The following is a 23,859-nucleotide window of genomic DNA, read 5'->3' as shown; positions in this document are numbered from 1 at the left end:
CAAATCAGTAAAATTCATGTTTTTCGGCTTAAGCGGTACAGTGCTCGCGCAACTGAAATACAATTTACAAGAAAATCGACTTTAAGTGTAAAGCTAAGAAAGTGCAATTTTTTCGGTTATATTAATTTGTCAATTCTGCAATAGCAATATAATTTTACTTTCGCGCAAATCAGTAAAATTGATGTTTTTCGGCTTATGCGGTACAGTGCTCACGCAACTGACATACAATTTACAAGAAAATCGGCTTTAAGTCTAAACCTAAGAAAGTGCAATTTTTTCGGTTATATTAATTTGTCAATTCCGCAATAGCAATATAATTTTACTTTCGCGCAAATCAGTAAAATTATGTTTTTCGGCTTATGCGATACAGTGCTCAAGTGATTAACATACAATTTACAAGAAAATCGACTTTAAGTCTAAACCTAAGTAAGTGCAATTTTTTCGGTTATATTAATTTGTCAATTCTGCAATAGCAATATAATTTTACTTTCGCGCAAATCAGTAAAATTGATTTTTTTCGGCTTATGCGGTACAGTTCTCACGCAACTGACATACAATTTACAAGAAAATCGGCTTTAAGTCTAAACCTAAGTAAGTGCAATTTTTTCGGTTTTATTAATTTGTCAATTCTGCAATAGCAATATAATTTTACTTTCGCGCAAATCAGTAAAATTGATGTTTTTCGGCTTATGCGGTACAGTGCTCAAGTGATTAACATACAATTTACAAGAAAATCGACTTTGAGTCTAAACCTAAGAAAATGCAACTTTTTCGGTAATATTAATTTGTTAATCATGCAATAACAATATAATTTGACTTTCGGTCAAATCAGTAAAATTCATGTTTTTCGGCATAAGCGGTACAGTGCTCGCGCAACTGAAATACAATTTACAAGAAAATCGACTTTAAGTCTAAAGCTAAGAAAGTGCAATTTTTTCGGTTATATTAATTTGTCAATTCTGCAATAGCAATATAATTTGACTTTCGCGCAAATCAGTAAACTTGATGTTTTTCGGCTTATGCGGTACAGTGCTCACGCAACTGACATACAATTTACAAGAAAATCGGCTTTAAGTCTAAACCTAAGAAAGTGCAATTTTTTCGGTTATATTAATTTGTCAATCCTGCAATAGCAATATAATCTTACTTTCGCGCAAATCAGTCAAATTATGTTTTTCGGCTTACGCGGTACAGTGCTCAAGTGATTAACATACAATTTACAAGAAAATCGACTTTAAGTCTAAACCTAGAGTAAGTGCAATTTTTTCGGTTATATTAATTTGTAAATTCTGCAATAGCAAAATAATTTTACTTTCGCGCAAATCAGTAAAATTGATTTTTTTCGGCTTATGCGGTACAGTGCTCACGCAACTGACCTACAATTTACAAGAAAATCGGCTTTAAGTCTAAACCTAAGTAAATGCAATTTTTTCGGTTTTATTAATTTGTCAATTCTGCAATAACAATATAATTTGACTTTCGCTCAAATCAGTAAAATTCATGTTTTTCGGTTTAAGCAGTACAGTGCTCACGCAATTGAAATACAATTTACAAGCAAATCGACTTTAAGTCTAAAACTAAGAAAGTACAATTTTCTCGGTTATGCAATAACAATATAATTTGACTTTCGCTCAAATCAGTAAAATTCATGTTTTTCGGCTTAAGCGGTACAGTGCTCACGCAACTGAAATACAATTTACAAGAACATCGACTTTAAGTCTAAAACTAAGAAAGTGCAATTTTTTCGGTTATATGAATATGTCAATTCTGCAATAACAATATAATTTGACTTTCGCTCAAATCAGTAAAATTCATGTTTTTCTGCTTAAGCGGTACAGTGCTCACGCAACTGACATACAATTTACAAGAAAATCGACTTTAAGTCTAAAACTAAGAAAGTACAATTTTCTCGGTTATATGAATATGTCAATTCTGCAATAACAATATAATTTGACTTTCGCTCAAATCAGTAAAATTCATGTTTTTCTGCTTAAGCGGTACAGGGCTCGCGCAACTGACATACAATTTACAAGAAAATCGACTTTAAGTCTAAAACTAAGAAAGTACAATTTTCTCGGTTATATGAATATGTCAATTCTGCAATAACAATATAATTTGACTTTCGCTCAAATCAGTAAAATTCATGTTTTTCGGCTTAAGCGGTACAGTGCTCACGCAACTGAAATACAATTTACAAGAAAATCGACTTTAAGTCTAAAACTAAGAAAGTGAAATTTTTTCGGTTATATGAATATGTCAATTCTGCAATAACAATATAATTTGACTTTCGCTCAAATCAGTAAAATTCATGTTTTTCGGTTTAAGCAGTACAGTGCTCACGCAATTGAAATACAATTTACAAGCAAATCGACTTTAAGTCTAAATCTAAGAAAGTGCAACTTTTTCGGTAATATTAATTTGTTAATCCTGCAATAACAATATAATTTGACTTTCGCTCAAATCAGTAAAATTCATGTTTTTCGGTTTAAGCAGTACAGTGCTCACGCAACTGACATACAATTTACAAGAAAATCGGCTTTAAGTCTAAATCTTAGAAAGTGCAATTTTCTCGGTTATATGAATATGTCAATTCTGCAATAACAATATAATTTGACTTTCGCTCAAATCAGTAAAATTGATGTTTTTCAACCTAAGCTTTACAGCGCTCAAGTAATTAACATTCAATTTACAAGAAAATCGACTTTAAGTCTAAAACTATGAAGGTACAATTTTCTCGGTTATATGAATATGTCAATTCTGCAATAACAATATAATTTGACTTTCGCTCAAATCAGTAAAATTCATGTTTTTCTGCTTAAGCGGTACAGGGCTCGCGCAACTGACATACAATTTACAAGAAAATCGACTTTAAGTCTAAAACTAAGAAAGTACAATTTTCTCGGTTATATGAATATGTCAATTCTGCAATAACAATATAATTTGACTTTCGCTCAAATCAGTAAAATTCATGTTTTTCGGCTTAAGCGGTACAGTGCTCACGCAACTGAAATACAATTTACAAGAAAATCGACTTTAAGTCTAAAACTAAGAAAGTGAAATTTTTTCGGTTATATGAATATGTCAATTCTGCAATAACAATATAATTTGACTTTCGCTCAAATCAGTAAAATTCATGTTTTTCGGTTTAAGCAGTACAGTGCTCACGCAATTGAAATACAATTTACAAGCAAATCGACTTTAAGTCTAAATCTAAGAAAGTGCAACTTTTTCGGTAATATTAATTTGTTAATCCTGCAATAACAATATAATTTGACTTTCGCTCAAATCAGTAAAATTCATGTTTTTCGGTTTAAGCAGTACAGTGCTCACGCAACTGACATACAATTTACAAGAAAATCGGCTTTAAGTCTAAATCTTAGAAAGTGCAATTTTCTCGGTTATATGAATATGTCAATTCTGCAATAACAATATAATTTGACTTTCGCTCAAATCAGTAAAATTGATGTTTTTCAACCTAAGCTTTACAGCGCTCAAGTAATTAACATTCAATTTACAAGAAAATCGACTTTAAGTCTAAAACTATGAAGGTACAATTTTCTCGGTTATATGAATATGTCAATTCTGCAATAACAATATAATTTGACTTTCGCTCAAATCAGTAAAATTCATGTTTTTCTGCTTAAGCGGTACAGGGCTCACGCAACTGACATACAATTTACAAGAAAATCGACTTTAAGTCTAAAACTAAGAAAGTGCTATTTTTTCGGTTATATGAATATGTCAATTCTGCAATAACAATATAATTTGACTTTCGCTCAAATCAGTAAAACTCATGTTTTTCGGTTTAAGCAGTACAGTGCTCACGCAATTGAAATACAATTTACAAGCAAATCGACTTTAAGTCTAAATCTAAGAAAGTGCAACTTTTTCGGTAATATTAGTTTGTTAATCCTGCAATAACAATATAATTTGACTTTCGCTCAAATCAGTAAAATTCATGTTTTTCGGTTTAAGCAGTACAGTGCTCACGCAACTGACATACAATTTACAAGAAAATCGGCTTTAAGTCTAAATCTTAGAAAGTGCAATTTTCTCGGTTATATGAATATGTCAATTCTGCAATAACAATATAATTTGACTTTCGCTCAAATCAGTAAAATTGATGTTTTTCAACCTAAGCTTTACAGCGCTCAAGTAATTAACATTCAATTTACAAGAAAATCGACTTTAAGTCTAAAACTAAGAAGTACAATTTTCTCGGTTATATGAATATGTAAATTCTGCAATAACATTATAATTTTACTTTCGCGCAAATCAGTAAAATTCATGTTTTTCGGCTTATGCGGTACAGTGCTCACGCAATTGAAATACAATTTACAAGCAAATCGACTTTAAGTCTAAAACTAAGAAAGTACAATTTTCTCGGTTATATGAATATGTAAATTCTGCAATAACATTATAATTTTACTTTCGCGCAAATCAGTAATATTGATGTTTTTCGGCTTAAGCAGTACAGTGGTGCCGCAATTGACATACAATTTACAAGAAAATCGACTTTGCGTGTAAACCTAAGAAAGTGCAACTTTTTCGGTAATATTAATTTGTTAATCCTGCAATAACAATATAATTTGACTTTCGCTCAAATCAGTAAAATTCATGTTTTTCGGTTTAAGCAGTACAGTGCTCACGCAACTGCAATACAATTTACAAGAAAATCGACTTTAAGTCTAAATCTAAGAAAGTGCAATTTTCTCGGTTATATGAATATGTCAATTCTGCAATAACAATATAATTTGACTTTCGCTCAAATCAGTAAAATTGATGTTTTTCGGCCTAAGCTTTACAGCGCTCAAGTAATTAACATTCAATTTACAAGAAAATCGACTTTAGGTCTAAAACTAAGAAAGTACAATTTTCTCGGTTATATGAATATGTAAATTCTGCAATAACATTATAATTTTACTTCCGCGCAAATCAGTAAAATTCATGTTTTTCGGCTTATGCGGTACAGTGCTCACGCAATTGAAATACAATTTACAAGCAAATCGACTTTAAGTCTAAAACTAAGAAAGTACAATTTTCTCGGTTATATGAATATGTAAATTCTGCAATAACATTATAATTTTACTTTCGCGCAAATCAGTAAAATTCATGTTTTTCGGCTTATGCGGTACAGTGCTCACGCAATTGAAATACAATTTACAAGCAAATCGACTTTAAGTCTAAAACTAAGAAAGTACAATTTTCTGGGTTATATGAATATGTAAATTCTGCAATAACATTATAATTTTACTTTCGCGCAAATCAGTAATATTGATGTTTTTCGGCTTAAGCAGTACAGTGGTGCCGCAATTGACATACAATTTACAAGAAAATCGACTTTGCGTGTAAACCTAAGAAAGTGCAACTTTTTCGGTAATATTAATTTGTTAATCCTGCAATAACAATATAATTTTACTTTCGCTCAAATCAGTAAAATTCATGTTTTTCGGTTTAAGCAGTACAGTGCTCACGCAACTGCAATACAATTTACAAGAAAATCGACTTTAAGTCTAAAACTAAGAAAGTGCAATTTTTTCGGTTATATGAATATGTCAATTCTGCAATAACAATATAATTTGACTTTCGCTCAAATCAGTAAAATTCATGTTTTTCGGTTTAAGCAGTACAGTGCTCACGCAATTGAAATACAATTTACAAGCAAATCGACTTTAAGTCTAAATCTAAGAAAGTGCAACTTTTTCGGTAATATTAATTTGTTAATCCTGCAATAACAATATAATTTGACTTTCGCTCAAATCAGTAAAATTCATGTTTTTCGGTTTAAGCAGTACAGTGCTCACGCAACTGACATACAATTTACAAGAAAATCGGCTTTAAGTCTAAATCTAAGAAAGTGCAATTTTCTCGGTTATATGAATATGTAAATTCTGCAATAACATTATAATTTTACTTTCGCGCAAATCAGTAAAATTGATGTTTTTCGGCCTAAGCTTTACAGCGCTCAAGTAATTAACATTCAATTTACAAGAAAATCGACTTTAAGTCTAAAACTAAGAAAGTACAATTTTCTCGGTTATATGAATATGTAAATTCTGCAATAACATTATAATTTTACTTTCGCGCAAATCAGTAAAACTCATGTTTTTCGGCTTATGCGGTACAGTGCTCACGCAATTGAAATACAAGTTACAAGCAAATCGACTTTAAGTCTAAAACTAAGAAAGTACAATTTTCTCGGTAATATGAATATGTAAATTCTGCAATAACATTATAATTTTACTTTCGCGCAAATCAGTAATATTGATGTTTTTCGGCTTAAGCAGTACAGTGGTGCCGCAATTGACATACAATTTACAAGAAAATCGACTTTGCGTGTAAACCTAAGAAAGTGCAACATTTTCGGTAATATTAATTTGTTAATCCTGCAATAACAATATAATTTGACTTTCGCTCAAATCAGTAAAATTCATGTTTTTCGGTTTAAGCGGTACAGTGCTCACGCAACTGAAATACAATTTACAAGCAAATCGACTTTAAGTCTAAAACTAAGAAGGTACAATTTTCTCGGTTATATGAATATGTAAATTCTGCAATAACATTATAATTTTACTTTCGCGCAAATCAGTAAAATTCATGTTTTTCGGCTTATGCGGTACAGTGCTCACGCAACTGACATAAAAATTACAAGAAAATCGGCTTTAAGTCTAAAACTAAGAAAGTACAATTTTCTCGGTTATATGAATATGTAAATTCTGCAATAACATTATAATTTTACTTTCGCTCAAATCAGTAAAATTCATGTTTTTCGGTTTAAGCGGTACAGTGCTCACGCAACTGAAATACAATTTACAAGCAAATCGACTTTAAGTCTAAAACTAAGAAGGTACAATTTTCTCGGTTATATGAATATGTAAATTCTGCAATAACATTATAATTTTACTTTCGCGCAAATCAGTAAAATTCATGTTTTTCGGCTTATGCGGCACAGTGCTCACGCAACTGACATACAATTTACAAGAAGATCGGCTTTAAGTCTAAAACTAAGAAAGTGCAATTTTTTCGGTAATATTAATTTGTTAATCCTGCAATAACAATATAATTTGACTTTCGCTCAAATCAAAAAAATTCATATTTTTCGGCTTAAGCAGTACAGTGCTCACGCAACTGACATACAATTTAGAAGAAAATCGGCTTTAAGTCTAAATCTAAGAAAGTGCAATTTTTTCGGTTATATGAATATGTAAATTCTGCAATAACATTATAATTTTACTTTCGCGCAAATCAGTAAAATTCATGTTTTTCGGCTTATGCGGCACAGTGCTCACGCAACTGACATACAATTTACAAGAAGATCGGCTTTAAGTCTAAAACTAAGAAAGTGCAATTTTTTCGGTTATATTAATTTGTCAATTCTGCAATAGCAATATAATTTTACTTTCGCGCAAATCCGTAAAATTGATGTTTTTCGGCTTATGCGGTACAGTGCTCCAGCAACTGACATACAATTTACAAGAAATTCGGCTTTAAGTCTAAAACTAAGAAGGTGCAATTTTTTCGGTTATATTAATTTGTTAATCCTGCAATAACATTATAATTTTACTTTTGCGCAAATCAGTAAAATTGATGTTTTTCGGTTTATGCGGTACAGTGCTCAAGTGATTAATATACAATTTACAAGAAAATCGAATTTGAGTCCAAACCTAAGAAAGTGCAATTATTTCGGTTATATTAATTTGTCAATTCTGCAATAGCAATATAATTTTACTTTCGCGCAAATCAGTAAAATTATGTTTTTCGGCTTATGCGGTACAGTGCTCAAGTGATTAACATACAATTTACAAGAAAATCGACTTTGAGTCTAAGCCTAAGAAAATGCAACTTTTTCGGTAATATTAATTTGTTAATCCTGCAATAACAATATAATTTGACTTTCGCTCAAATCAGAAAAATTCATATTTTTCGGCTTAAGCAGTACAGTGCTCATGCAACTGACATACAATTTACAAGAAAATCGGCTTTAAATCTAAAACTAAGAAGGTGCAATTTTTTCGGTTATATTAATTTGTTAATCCTGCAATAACATTATAATTTTACTTTTGCGCAAATCAGTAAAATTGATGTTTTTCGGTTTATGCGGTACAGTGCTCAAGTGATTAATATACAATTTACAAGAAAATCGAATTTGAGTCCAAACCTAAGAAAGTGCAATTATTTCGGTTATATTAATTTGTCAATTCTGCAATAGCAATATAATTTTACTTTCGCGCAAATCAGTAAAATTATGTTTTTCGGCTTATGCGGTACAGTGCTCTAGTGATTAACATACAATTTACAAGAAAATCGACTTTGCGTGTAAACCTAAGAAAGTGCAACTTTTTCGGTAATATTAATTTGTTAATCCTGCAATAACATTATAATTTTACTTTCGCGCAAATCAGTAAAATTCATGTTTTTCGGCTTATGCGGTACAGTGCTCAAGTAATTGAAATACAATTTAGAAGAAAATCGGCTTTAAGTCTAAATCTAAGAAAGTGCAATTTTTTCGGTTATATGAATATGTAAATTCTGCAATAACATTATAATTTTACTTTCGCGCAAATCAGTAAAATTCATGTTTTTCGGCTTATGCGGCACAGTGCTCACGCAACTGACATACAATTTACAAGAAAATCGGCTTTGCGTGTAAACCTAAGAAAGTGCAACTTTTTCGGTAATATTAATTTGTTAATCCTGCAATAACATTATAATTTTACTTTCGCGCAAATCAGTAAAATTCATGTTTTTCGGCTTATGCGGTACAGTGCTCACGCAATTGAAATACAATTTAGAAGAAAATCGGCTTTAAGTCTAAATCTAAGAAAGTGCAATTTTTTCGGTTATATGAATATGTAAATTCTGCAATAACATTATAATTTTACTTTCGCGCAAATCAGTAAAATTCATGTTTTTCGGCTTATGCGGCACAGTGCTCACGCAACTGACATACAATTTACAAGAAGATCGGCTTTAAGTCTAAAACTAAGAAAGTGCAATTTTTTCGGTAATATTAATTTGTTAATCCTGCAATAACAATATAATTTGACTTTCGCTCAAATCAAAAAAATTCATATTTTTCGGCTTAAGCAGTACAGTGCTCACGCAACTGACATACAATTTAGAAGAAAATCGGCTTTAAGTCTAAATCTAAGAAAGTGCAATTTTTTCGGTTATATGAATATGTAAATTCTGCAATAACATTATAATTTTACTTTCGCGCAAATCAGTAAAATTCATGTTTTTCGGCTTATGCGGCACAGTGCTCACGCAACTGACATACAATTTACAAGAAGATCGGCTTTAAGTCTAAAACTAAGAAAGTGCAATTTTTTCGGTTATATTAATTTGTCAATTCTGCAATAGCAATATAATTTTACTTTCGCGCAAATCCGTAAAATTGATGTTTTTCGGCTTATGCGGTACAGTGCTCCAGCAACTGACATACAATTTACAAGAAATTCGGCTTTAAGTCTAAAACTAAGAAGGTGCAATTTTTTCGGTTATATTAATTTGTTAATCCTGCAATAACATTATAATTTTACTTTTGCGCAAATCAGTAAAATTGATGTTTTTCGGTTTATGCGGTACAGTGCTCAAGTGATTAATATACAATTTACAAGAAAATCGAATTTGAGTCCAAACCTAAGAAAGTGCAATTATTTCGGTTATATTAATTTGTCAATTCTGCAATAGCAATATAATTTTACTTTCGCGCAAATCAGTAAAATTATGTTTTTCGGCTTATGCGGTACAGTGCTCAAGTGATTAACATACAATTTACAAGAAAATCGACTTTGAGTCTAAGCCTAAGAAAATGCAACTTTTTCGGTAATATTAATTTGTTAATCCTGCAATAACAATATAATTTGACTTTCGCTCAAATCAGAAAAATTCATATTTTTCGGCTTAAGCAGTACAGTGCTCATGCAACTGACATACAATTTACAAGAAAATCGGCTTTAAATCTAAAACTAAGAAGGTGCAATTTTTTCGGTTATATTAATTTGTTAATCCTGCAATAACATTATAATTTTACTTTTGCGCAAATCAGTAAAATTGATGTTTTTCGGTTTATGCGGTACAGTGCTCAAGTGATTAATATACAATTTACAAGAAAATCGAATTTGAGTCCAAACCTAAGAAAGTGCAATTATTTCGGTTATATTAATTTGTCAATTCTGCAATAGCAATATAATTTTACTTTCGCGCAAATCAGTAAAATTATGTTTTTCGGCTTATGCGGTACAGTGCTCTAGTGATTAACATACAATTTACAAGAAAATCGACTTTGCGTGTAAACCTAAGAAAGTGCAACTTTTTCGGTAATATTAATTTGTTAATCCTGCAATAACATTATAATTTTACTTTCGCGCAAATCAGTAAAATTCATGTTTTTCGGCTTATGCGGTACAGTGCTCAAGTAATTGAAATACAATTTAGAAGAAAATCGGCTTTAAGTCTAAATCTAAGAAAGTGCAATTTTTTCGGTTATATGAATATGTAAATTCTGCAATAACATTATAATTTTACTTTCGCGCAAATCAGTAAAATTCATGTTTTTCGGCTTATGCGGCACAGTGCTCACGCAACTGACATACAATTTACAAGAAAATCGGCTTTGCGTGTAAACCTAAGAAAGTGCAACTTTTTCGGTAATATTAATTTGTTAATCCTGCAATAACATTATAATTTTACTTTCGCGCAAATCAGTAAAATTCATGTTTTTCGGCTTATGCGGTACAGTGCTCACGCAATTGAAATACAATTTAGAAGAAAATCGGCTTTAAGTCTAAATCTAAGAAAGTGCAATTTTTTCGGTTATATGAATATGTAAATTCTGCAATAACATTATAATTTTACTTTCGCGCAAATCAGTAAAATTCATGTTTTTCGGCTTATGCGGCACAGTGCTCACGCAACTGACATACAATTTACAAGAAAATCGGCTTTGCGTGTAAACCTAAGAAAGTGCAACTTTTTCGGTAATATTAATTTGTTAATCCTGCAATAACATTATAATTTTACTTTCGCGCAAATCAGTAAAATTCATGTTTTTCGGCTTATGCGGTACAGTGCTCAAGTAATTGAAATACAATTTACAAGAAAATCGGCTTTAAATCTAAAACTAAGAAGGTGCAATTTTTTCGGTTATATTAATTTGTTAATCCTGCAATAACATTATTATTTTACTTTTGCGCAAATCAGTAAAATTGATGTTTTTCGGTTTATGCGGTACAGTGCTCAAGTGATTAATATACAATTTACAAGAAAATCGAATTTGAGTCCAAACCTAAGAAAGTGCAATTATTTCGGTTATATTAATTTGTCAATTCTGCAATAGCAATATAATTTTACTTTCGCGCAAATCCGTAAAATTGATGTTTTTCGGCTTATGCGGTACAGTGCTCCAGCAACTGACATACAATTTACAAGAAATTCGGCTTTAAGTCTAAAACTAAGAAGGTGCAATTTTTTCGGTTATATTAATTTGTTAATCCTGCAATAACATTATAATTTTACTTTTGCGCAAATCAGTAAAATTGATGTTTTTCGGTTTATGCGGTACAGTGCTCAAGTGATTAATATACAATTTACAAGAAAATCGAATTTGAGTCCAAACCTAAGAAAGTGCAATTATTTCGGTTATATTAATTTGTCAATTCTGCAATAGCAATATAATTTTACTTTCGCGCAAATCAGTAAAATTATGTTTTTCGGCTTATGCGGTACAGTGCTCAAGTGATTAACATACAATTTACAAGAAAATCGACTTTGAGTCTAAGCCTAAGAAAATGCAACTTTTTCGGTAATATTAATTTGTTAATCCTGCAATAACATTATAATTTTACTTTCGCGCAAATCAGTAAAATTCATGTTTTTCGGCTTATGCGGTACAGTGCTCACGCAATTGAAATACAATTTAGAAGAAAATCGGCTTTAAGTCTAAATCTAAGAAAGTGCAATTTTTTCGGTTATATGAATATGTAAATTCTGCAATAACATTATAATTTTACTTTCGCGCAAATCAGTAAAATTCATGTTTTTCGGCTTATGCGGCACAGTGCTCACGCAACTGACATACAATTTACAAGAAGATCGGCTTTAAGTCTAAAACTAAGAAAGTGCAATTTTTTCGGTAATATTAATTTGTTAATCCTGCAATAACAATATAATTTGACTTTCGCTCAAATCAAAAAAATTCATATTTTTCGGCTTAAGCAGTACAGTGCTCACGCAACTGACATACAATTTAGAAGAAAATCGGCTTTAAGTCTAAATCTAAGAAAGTGCAATTTTTTCGGTTATATGAATATGTAAATTCTGCAATAACATTATAATTTTACTTTCGCGCAAATCAGTAAAATTCATGTTTTTCGGCTTATGCGGCACAGTGCTCACGCAACTGACATACAATTTACAAGAAGATCGGCTTTAAGTCTAAAACTAAGAAAGTGCAATTTTTTCGGTTATATTAATTTGTCAATTCTGCAATAGCAATATAATTTTACTTTCGCGCAAATCCGTAAAATTGATGTTTTTCGGCTTATGCGGTACAGTGCTCCAGCAACTGACATACAATTTACAAGAAATTCGGCTTTAAGTCTAAAACTAAGAAGGTGCAATTTTTTCGGTTATATTAATTTGTTAATCCTGCAATAACATTATAATTTTACTTTTGCGCAAATCAGTAAAATTGATGTTTTTCGGTTTATGCGGTACAGTGCTCAAGTGATTAATATACAATTTACAAGAAAATCGAATTTGAGTCCAAACCTAAGAAAGTGCAATTATTTCGGTTATATTAATTTGTCAATTCTGCAATAGCAATATAATTTTACTTTCGCGCAAATCAGTAAAATTATGTTTTTCGGCTTATGCGGTACAGTGCTCAAGTGATTAACATACAATTTACAAGAAAATCGACTTTGAGTCTAAGCCTAAGAAAATGCAACTTTTTCGGTAATATTAATTTGTTAATCCTGCAATAACAATATAATTTGACTTTCGCTCAAATCAGAAAAATTCATATTTTTCGGCTTAAGCAGTACAGTGCTCATGCAACTGACATACAATTTACAAGAAAATCGGCTTTAAATCTAAAACTAAGAAGGTGCAATTTTTTCGGTTATATTAATTTGTTAATCCTGCAATAACATTATAATTTTACTTTTGCGCAAATCAGTAAAATTGATGTTTTTCGGTTTATGCGGTACAGTGCTCAAGTGATTAATATACAATTTACAAGAAAATCGAATTTGAGTCCAAACCTAAGAAAGTGCAATTATTTCGGTTATATTAATTTGTCAATTCTGCAATAGCAATATAATTTTACTTTCGCGCAAATCAGTAAAATTATGTTTTTCGGCTTATGCGGTACAGTGCTCTAGTGATTAACATACAATTTACAAGAAAATCGACTTTGCGTGTAAACCTAAGAAAGTGCAACTTTTTCGGTAATATTAATTTGTTAATCCTGCAATAACATTATAATTTTACTTTCGCGCAAATCAGTAAAATTCATGTTTTTCGGCTTATGCGGTACAGTGCTCAAGTAATTGAAATACAATTTAGAAGAAAATCGGCTTTAAGTCTAAATCTAAGAAAGTGCAATTTTTTCGGTTATATGAATATGTAAATTCTGCAATAACATTATAATTTTACTTTCGCGCAAATCAGTAAAATTCATGTTTTTCGGCTTATGCGGCACAGTGCTCACGCAACTGACATACAATTTACAAGAAAATCGGCTTTGCGTGTAAACCTAAGAAAGTGCAACTTTTTCGGTAATATTAATTTGTTAATCCTGCAATAACATTATAATTTTACTTTCGCGCAAATCAGTAAAATTCATGTTTTTCGGCTTATGCGGTACAGTGCTCACGCAATTGAAATACAATTTAGAAGAAAATCGGCTTTAAGTCTAAATCTAAGAAAGTGCAATTTTTTCGGTTATATGAATATGTAAATTCTGCAATAACATTATAATTTTACTTTCGCGCAAATCAGTAAAATTCATGTTTTTCGGCTTATGCGGCACAGTGCTCACGCAACTGACATACAATTTACAAGAAAATCGGCTTTGCGTGTAAACCTAAGAAAGTGCAACTTTTTCGGTAATATTAATTTGTTAATCCTGCAATAACATTATAATTTTACTTTCGCGCAAATCAGTAAAATTCATGTTTTTCGGCTTATGCGGTACAGTGCTCAAGTAATTGAAATACAATTTACAAGAAAATCGGCTTTAAATCTAAAACTAAGAAGGTGCAATTTTTTCGGTTATATTAATTTGTTAATCCTGCAATAACATTATTATTTTACTTTTGCGCAAATCAGTAAAATTGATGTTTTTCGGTTTATGCGGTACAGTGCTCAAGTGATTAATATACAATTTACAAGAAAATCGAATTTGAGTCCAAACCTAAGAAAGTGCAATTATTTCGGTTATATTAATTTGTCAATTCTGCAATAGCAATATAATTTTACTTTCGCGCAAATCAGTAAAATTATGTTTTTCGGCTTATGCGGTACAGTGCTCAAGTGATTAACATACAATTTACAAGAAAATCGACTTTGCGTGTAAACCTAAGAAAGTGCAACTTTTTCGGTAATATTAATTTGTTAATCCTGCAATAACATTATAATTTTACTTTCGCGCAAATCCGTAAAATTGATGTTTTTCGGCTTATGCGGTACAGTGCTCCAGCAACTGACATACAATTTACAAGAAATTCGGCTTTAAGTCTAAAACTAAGAAGGTGCAATTTTTTCGGTTATATTAATTTGTTAATCCTGCAATAACATTATAATTTTACTTTTGCGCAAATCAGTAAAATTGATGTTTTTCGGTTTATGCGGTACAGTGCTCAAGTGATTAATATACAATTTACAAGAAAATCGAATTTGAGTCCAAACCTAAGAAAGTGCAATTATTTCGGTTATATTAATTTGTCAATTCTGCAATAGCAATATAATTTTACTTTCGCGCAAATCAGTAAAATTATGTTTTTCGGCTTATGCTCAAGTGATTAATATACAATTTACAAGAAAATCGAATTTGAGTCCAAACCTAAGAAAGTGCAATTATTTCGGTTATATTAATTTGTCAATTCTGCAATAGCAATATAATTTTACTTTCGCGCAAATCAGTAAAATTATGTTTTTCGGCTTATGCGGTACAGTGCTCAAGTGATTAACATACAATTTACAAGAAAATCGACTTTGAGTCTAAGCCTAAGAAAATGCAACTTTTTCGGTAATATTAATTTGTTAATCCTGCAATAACAATATAATTTGACTTTCGCTCAAATCAGAAAAATTCATATTTTTCGGCTTAAGCAGTACAGTGCTCATGCAACTGACATACAATTTACAAGAAAATCGGCTTTAAATCTAAAACTAAGAAGGTGCAATTTTTTCGGTTATATTAATTTGTTAATCCTGCAATAACATTATAATTTTACTTTTGCGCAAATCAGTAAAATTGATGTTTTTCGGTTTATGCGGTACAGTGCTCAAGTGATTAATATACAATTTACAAGAAAATCGAATTTGAGTCCAAACCTAAGAAAGTGCAATTATTTCGGTTATATTAATTTGTCAATTCTGCAATAGCAATATAATTTTACTTTCGCGCAAATCAGTAAAATTATGTTTTTCGGCTTATGCGGTACAGTGCTCTAGTGATTAACATACAATTTACAAGAAAATCGACTTTGCGTGTAAACCTAAGAAAGTGCAACTTTTTCGGTAATATTAATTTGTTAATCCTGCAATAACATTATAATTTTACTTTCGCGCAAATCAGTAAAATTCATGTTTTTCGGCTTATGCGGTACAGTGCTCAAGTAATTGAAATACAATTTAGAAGAAAATCGGCTTTAAGTCTAAATCTAAGAAAGTGCAATTTTTTCGGTTATATGAATATGTAAATTCTGCAATAACATTATAATTTTACTTTCGCGCAAATCAGTAAAATTCATGTTTTTCGGCTTATGCGGCACAGTGCTCACGCAACTGACATACAATTTACAAGAAAATCGGCTTTGCGTGTAAACCTAAGAAAGTGCAACTTTTTCGGTAATATTAATTTGTTAATCCTGCAATAACATTATAATTTTACTTTCGCGCAAATCAGTAAAATTCATGTTTTTCGGCTTATGCGGTACAGTGCTCACGCAATTGAAATACAATTTAGAAGAAAATCGGCTTTAAGTCTAAATCTAAGAAAGTGCAATTTTTTCGGTTATATGAATATGTAAATTCTGCAATAACATTATAATTTTACTTTCGCGCAAATCAGTAAAATTCATGTTTTTCGGCTTATGCGGCACAGTGCTCACGCAACTGACATACAATTTACAAGAAAATCGGCTTTGCGTGTAAACCTAAGAAAGTGCAACTTTTTCGGTAATATTAATTTGTTAATCCTGCAATAACATTATAATTTTACTTTCGCGCAAATCAGTAAAATTCATGTTTTTCGGCTTATGCGGTACAGTGCTCAAGTAATTGAAATACAATTTACAAGAAAATCGGCTTTAAATCTAAAACTAAGAAGGTGCAATTTTTTCGGTTATATTAATTTGTTAATCCTGCAATAACATTATAATTTTACTTTTGCGCAAATCAGTAAAATTGATGTTTTTCGGTTTATGCGGTACAGTGCTCAAGTGATTAATATACAATTTACAAGAAAATCGAATTTGAGTCCAAACCTAAGAAAGTGCAATTATTTCGGTTATATTAATTTGTCAATTCTGCAATAGCAATATAATTTTACTTTCGCGCAAATCAGTAAAATTATGTTTTTCGGCTTATGCGGTACAGTGCTCAAGTGATTAACATACAATTTACAAGAAAATCGACTTTGCGTGTAAACCTAAGAAAGTGCAACTTTTTCGGTAATATTAATTTGTTAATCCTGCAATAACATTATAATTTTACTTTCGCGCAAATCCGTAAAATTGATGTTTTTCGGCTTATGCGGTACAGTGCTCCAGCAACTGACATACAATTTACAAGAAATTCGGCTTTAAGTCTAAAACTAAGAAGGTGCAATTTTTTCGGTTATATTAATTTGTTAATCCTGCAATAACATTATAATTTTACTTTTGCGCAAATCAGTAAAATTGATGTTTTTCGGTTTATGCGGTACAGTGCTCAAGTGATTAATATACAATTTACAAGAAAATCGAATTTGAGTCCAAACCTAAGAAAGTGCAATTATTTCGGTTATATTAATTTGTCAATTCTGCAATAGCAATATAATTTTACTTTCGCGCAAATCAGTAAAATTATGTTTTTCGGCTTATGCGGTACAGTGCTCAAGTGATTAACATACAATTTACAAGAAAATCGACTTTGCGTGTAAACCTAAGAAAGTGCAACTTTTTCGGTAATATTAATTTGTTAATCCTGCAATAACATTATAATTTTACTTTCGCGCAAATCAGTAAAATTCATGTTTTTCGGCTTATGCGGTACAGTGCTCAAGTAATTGAAATACAATTTACAAGAAACTCGAATTTAAGTCTAAAACTAAGAAGGTACAATTTTCTCGGTTATATGAATATGTAAATTCTGCAATAACATTATAATTTTACTTTCGCCCAAATCAGTAAAATTCATGTTTTTCGGCTTATGCGGTACAGTGCTCACGCAACTGACATACAATTTACAAGAAAATCGGCTTTGCGTGTAAACCTAAGAAAGTGCAACTTTTTCGGTAATATTAATTTGTTAATCCTGCAATAACATTATAATTTTACTTTCGCGCAAATCAGTAAAATTCATGTTTTTCGGCTTATGCGGTACAGTGCTCACGCAATTGAAATACAATTTAGAAGAAAATCGGCTTTAAGTCTAAATCTAAGAAAGTGCAATTTTTTCGGTTATATGAATATGTAAATTCTGCAATAACATTATAATTTTACTTTCGCGCAAATCAGTAAAATTCATGTTTTTCGGCTTATGCGGCACAGTGCTCACGCAACTGACATACAATTTACAAGAAGATCGGCTTTAAGTCTAAAACTAAGAAAGTGCAATTTTTTCGGTTATATTAATTTGTCAATTCTGCAATAGCAATATAATTTTACTTTCGCGCAAATCCGTAAAATTGATGTTTTTCGGCTTATGCGGTACAGTGCTCCAGCAACTGACATACAATTTACAAGAAATTCGGCTTTAAGTCTAAAACTAAGAAGGTGCAATTTTTTCGGTTATATTAATTTGTTAATCCTGCAATAACATTATAATTTTACTTTTGCGCAAATCAGTAAAATTGATGTTTTTCGGTTTATGCGGTACAGTGCTCAAGTGATTAATATACAATTTACAAGAAAATCGAATTTGAGTCCAAACCTAAGAAAGTGCAATTATTTCGGTTATATTAATTTGTCAATTCTGCAATAGCAATATAATTTTACTTTCGCGCAAATCAGTAAAATTATGTTTTTCGGCTTATGCGGTACAGTGCTCAAGTGATTAACATACAATTTACAAGAAAATCGACTTTGAGTCTAAGCCTAAGAAAATGCAACTTTTTCGGTAATATTAATTTGTTAATCCTGCAATAACAATTTAATTTGACTTTCGCTCAAATCAGAAAAATTCATATTTTTCGGCTTAAGCAGTACAGTGCTCATGCAACTGACATACAATTTACAAGAAAATCGGCTTTAAATCTAAAACTAAGAAGGTGCAATTTTTTCGGTTATATTAATTTGTTAATCCTGCAATAACATTATAATTTTACTTTTGCGCAAATCAGTAAAATTGATGTTTTTCGGTTTATGCGGTACAGTGCTCAAGTGATTAATATACAATTTACAAGAAAATCGAATTTGAGTCCAAACCTAAGAAAGTGCAATTATTTCGGTTATATTAATTTGTCAATTCTGCAATAGCAATATAATTTTACTTTCGCGCAAATCAGTAAAATTATGTTTTTCGGCTTATGCGGTACAGTGCTCAAGTGATTAACATACAATTTACAAGAAAATCGACTTTGCGTGTAAACCTAAGAAAGTGCAACTTTTTCGGTAATATTAATTTGTTAATCCTGCAATAACATTATAATTTTACTTTCGCGCAAATCAGTAAAATTCATGTTTTTCGGCTTATGCGGTACAGTGCTCAAGTAATTAACATTCAATTTACAAGAAACTCGAATTTAAGTCTAAAACTAAGAAGGTACAATTTTCTCGGTTATATGAATATGTAAATTCTGCAATAACATTATAATTTTACTTTCGCGCAAATCAGTAAAATTCATGTTTTTCGGCTTATGCGGTACAGTGCTCACGCAACTGACATACAATTTACAAGAAAATCGGCTTTGCGTGTAAACCTAAGAAAGTGCAACTTTTTCGGTAATATTAATTTGTTAATCCTGCAATAACATTATAATTTTACTTTCGCGCAAATCAGTAAAATTCATGTTTTTCGGCTTATGCGGTACAGTGCTCACGCAATTGAAATACAATTTACAAGCAAATCGACTTTAAGTCTAAAACTAAGAAAGTACAATTTTCTCGGTTATATGAATATGTAAATTCTGCAATAACATTATAATTTTACTTTCGCGCAAATCAGTAAAATTCATGTTTTTCGGCTTATGCGGTAGAGTGCTCACGCCATTGAAATACAATTTACAAGCAAATCGACTTTAAGTCTAAAACTAAGAAAGTACAATTTTCTCGGTTATATGAATATGTAAATTCTGCAATAACATTATAATTTTACTTTCGCGCAAATCAGTAATATTGATGTTTTTCGGCTTAAGCAGTACAGTGGTGCCGCAATTGACATACAATTTACAAGAAAATCGACTTTGCGTGTAAACCTAAGAAAGTGCAACTTTTTCGGTAATATTAATTTGTTAATCCTGCAATAACAATATAATTTTACTTTCGCTCAAATCGGTAAAATTCATGTTTTTCGGTTTAAGCAGTACAGTGCTCACGCAACTGCAATACAATTTACAAGAAAATCGACTTTAAGTCTAAAACTAAGAAAGTGCAATTTTTTCGGTTATATGAATATGTCAATTCTGCAATAACAATATAATTTGACTTTCGCTCAAATCAGTAAAATTCATGTTTTTCGGTTTAAGCAGTACAGTGCTCACGCAATTGAAATACAATTTACAAGCAAATCGACTTTAAGTCTAAATCTAAGAAAGTGCAACTTTTTCGGTAATATTAATTTGTTAATCCTGCAATAACAATATAATTTGACTTTCGCTCAAATCAGTAAAATTCATGTTTTTCGGTTTAAGCAGTACAGTGCTCACGCAACTGACATACAATTTACAAGAAAATCGGCTTTAAGTCTAAATCTAAGAAAGTGCAATTTTCTCGGTTATATGAATATGTAAATTCTGCAATAACATTATAATTTTACTTTCGCGCAAATCAGTAAAATTGATGTTTTTCGGCCTAAGCTTTACAGCGCTCAAGTAATTAACATTCAATTTACAAGAAAATCGACTTTAAGTCTAAAACTAAGAAAGTACAATTTTCTCGGTTATATGAATATGTAAATTCTGCAATAACATTATAATTTTACTTTCGCGCAAATCAGTAAAACTCATGTTTTTCGGCTTATGCGGTACAGTGCTCACGCAATTGAAATACAATTTACAAGCAAATCGACTTTAAGTCTAAAACTAAGAAAGTACAATTTTCTCGGTAATATGAATATGTAAATTCTGCAAAAACATTATAATTTTACTTTCGCGCAAATCAGTAATATTGATGTTTTTCGGCTTAAGCAGTACAGTGGTGCCGCAATTGACATAGAATTTACAAGAAAATCGACTTTGCGTGTAAACCTAAGAAAGTGCAACATTTTCGGTAATATTAATTTGTTAATCCTGCAATAACAATATAATTTGACTTTCGCTCAAATCAGTAAAATTCATGTTTTTCGGTTTAAGCGGTACAGTGCTCACGCAACTGAAATACAATTTACAAGCAAATCGACTTTAAGTCTAAAACTAAGAAGGTACAATTTTCTCGGTTATATGAATATGTAAATTCTGCAATAACATTATAATTTTACTTTCGCGCAAATCAGTAAAATTCATGTTTTTCGGCTTATACGGTACAGTGCTCACGCAACTGACATAAAATTTACAAGAAAATCGGCTTTAAGTCTAAAACTAAGAAAGTACAATTTTCTCGGTTATATGAATATGTAAATTCTGCAATAACATTATAATTTTACTTTCGCGCAAATCAGTAAAATTGATGATAATTTGAGTCTAAACCTAATAAAGTGCAACTTTTTCGGTAATATTTATTTGTTAATCCTTCAATAACAATATAATTTGACTTTCGCTCAAATCAGTAAAATTCATGTTTTTCAGCTTATGCGGCACAGTGCTCACGCAACTGACATACAATTTACAAGAAGATCGGCTTTAAGTCTAAAACTAAGAAAGTGCAATTTTTTCGGTAATATTAATTTGTTAATCCTGCAATAACAATATAATTTGACTTTCGCTCAAATCAGAAAAATTCATATTTTTCGGCTTAAGCAGTACAGTGCTCACGCAACTGACATACAATTTAGAAGAAAATCGGCTTTAAGTCTAAATCTAAGAAAGTGCAATTTTTTCGGTTATATGAATATGTAAATTCTGCAATAACATTATAATTTTACTTTCGCGCAAATCAGTAAAATTCATGTTTTTCGGCTTATGCGGTACAGTGCTCCAGCAACTGACATACAATTTACAAGAAAATCGGCTTTAAGTCTAAAACTAAGAAAGTGCAATTTTTTCGGTTATATTAATTTGTCAATACTGCAATAACAATATAATTTAACTTTCGCGCAAATCCGTAAAATTCATGTTTTTCGGCTCAAGCAGTACAGTGCTCACGCAACTGAAATACAATTTTTCAAGAAAATCGGCTTTAAGTCTAAATCTAAGAAAGTGCAATTTTTTCGGTTATATTAATTTGTCAATTCTGCAATAGCAATATAATTTTACTTTCGCGCAAATCAGTAGAATTGATGTTTTTCGGCTTATGCGGTACAGTGCTCACGCAACTGACATACAATTTACAAGAAAATCGGCTTTAAGTCTAAAACTAAGAAAGTGCAATTTTTTCGGTTATATTAATTTGTCAATACTGCAATAACAATATAATTTAACTTTCGCGCAAATCCGTAAAATTGATGTTTTTCGGCTTATGCGGTACAGTGCTCATGCAACTGACATACAATTTACAAGAAAATCGGCTTTAAGTCTAAAACTAAGAAGGTGCAATTTTTTCGGTTATATTAATTTGTTAATCCTGCAATAACATTATAATTTTACTTTCGCGCAAATCAGTAAAATTCATGTTTTTCGGCTCAAGCAGTACAGTGCTCACGCAACTGAAATACAATTTTTCAAGAAAATCGGCTTTAAGTCTAAATCTAAGAAAGTGCAATTTTTTCGGTTATATTAATTTGTCAATTCTGCAATAGTAATATAATTTTACTTTCGCGCAAATCAGTAGAATTGATGTTTTTCGGCTTATGCGGTACAGTGCTCACGCAACTGACATACAATTTACAAGAAAATCGGCTTTAAGTCTAAAACTAAGAAAGTGCAATTTTTTCGGTTATATTAATTTGTCAATACTGCAATAACAATATAATTTAACTTTCGCGCAAATCAGTAGAATTGATGTTTTTCGGCTTATGCGGTACAGTGCTCACGCAACTGACATACAATTTACAAGAAAATCGGCTTTAAGTCTAAAACTAAGAAAGTACAATTTTCTCGGATATATGAATATGTAAATTCTGCAATAACATTATAATTTTACTTTCGCGCAAATCAGTAAAATTCATGTTTTTCGGCTCAAGCAGTACAGTGCTCACGCAACTGAAATACAATTTTTCAAGAAAATCGGCTTTAAGTCTAAATCTAAGAAAGTGCAATTTTTTCGGTTATATTAATTTGTCAATTCTGCAATAGCAATATAATTTTACTTTCGCGCAAATCAGTAGAATTGATGTTTTTCGGCTTATGCGGTACAGTGCTCACGCAACTGACATACAATTTACAAGAAAATCGGCTTTAAGTCTAAAACTAAGAAAGTGCAATTTTTTCGGTTATATTAATTTGTCAATACTGCAATAACAATATAATTTAACTTTCGCGCAAATCCGTAAAATTGATGTTTTTCGGCTTATGCGGTACAGTGCTCATGCAACTGACATACAATTTACAAGAAAATCGGCTTTAAGTCTAAAACTAAGAAGGTGCAATTTTTTCGGTTATATTAATTTGTTAATCCTGCAATAACATTATAATTTTACTTTTGCGCAAATCAGTAAAATTGATGTTTTTCGGTTTATGCGGTACAGTGCTCAAGTGATTAATATACAATTTACAAGAAAATCGAATTTGAGTCCAAACCTAAGAAAGTGCAATTATTTCGGTTATATTAATTTGTCAATTCTGCAATAGCAATATAATTTTACTTTCGCGCAAATCAGTAAAATTATGTTTTTCGGCGTATGCGGTACAGTGCTCAAGTGATTAACATACAATTTACAAGAAAATCGACTTTGAGTCTAAGCCTAAGAAAATGCAACTTTTTCGGTAATATTAATTTGTTAATCATGCAATAACAATATAATTTGACTTTCGCTCAAATCAGTAAAATTCATGTTTTTCGGCTTAAGCGGTACAGTGCTCGCGCAACTGAAATACAATTTACAAGAAAATCGGCTTTAAGTCTAAATCTAAGAAAGTGCAATTTTTTCGGTTATATTAATTTGTCAATTCTGCAATAGCAATATAATTTTACTTTCGCGCAAATCAGTAAAATTGATGTTTTTCGGCTTATG

This window comes from Bactrocera oleae, chromosome X (assembly GCF_042242935.1).
Source record: "Bactrocera oleae isolate idBacOlea1 chromosome X, idBacOlea1, whole genome shotgun sequence".
NCBI lineage: Eukaryota > Metazoa > Arthropoda > Insecta > Diptera > Tephritidae > Bactrocera > Bactrocera oleae.
This window is presented reverse-complemented; position numbering follows the sequence as displayed.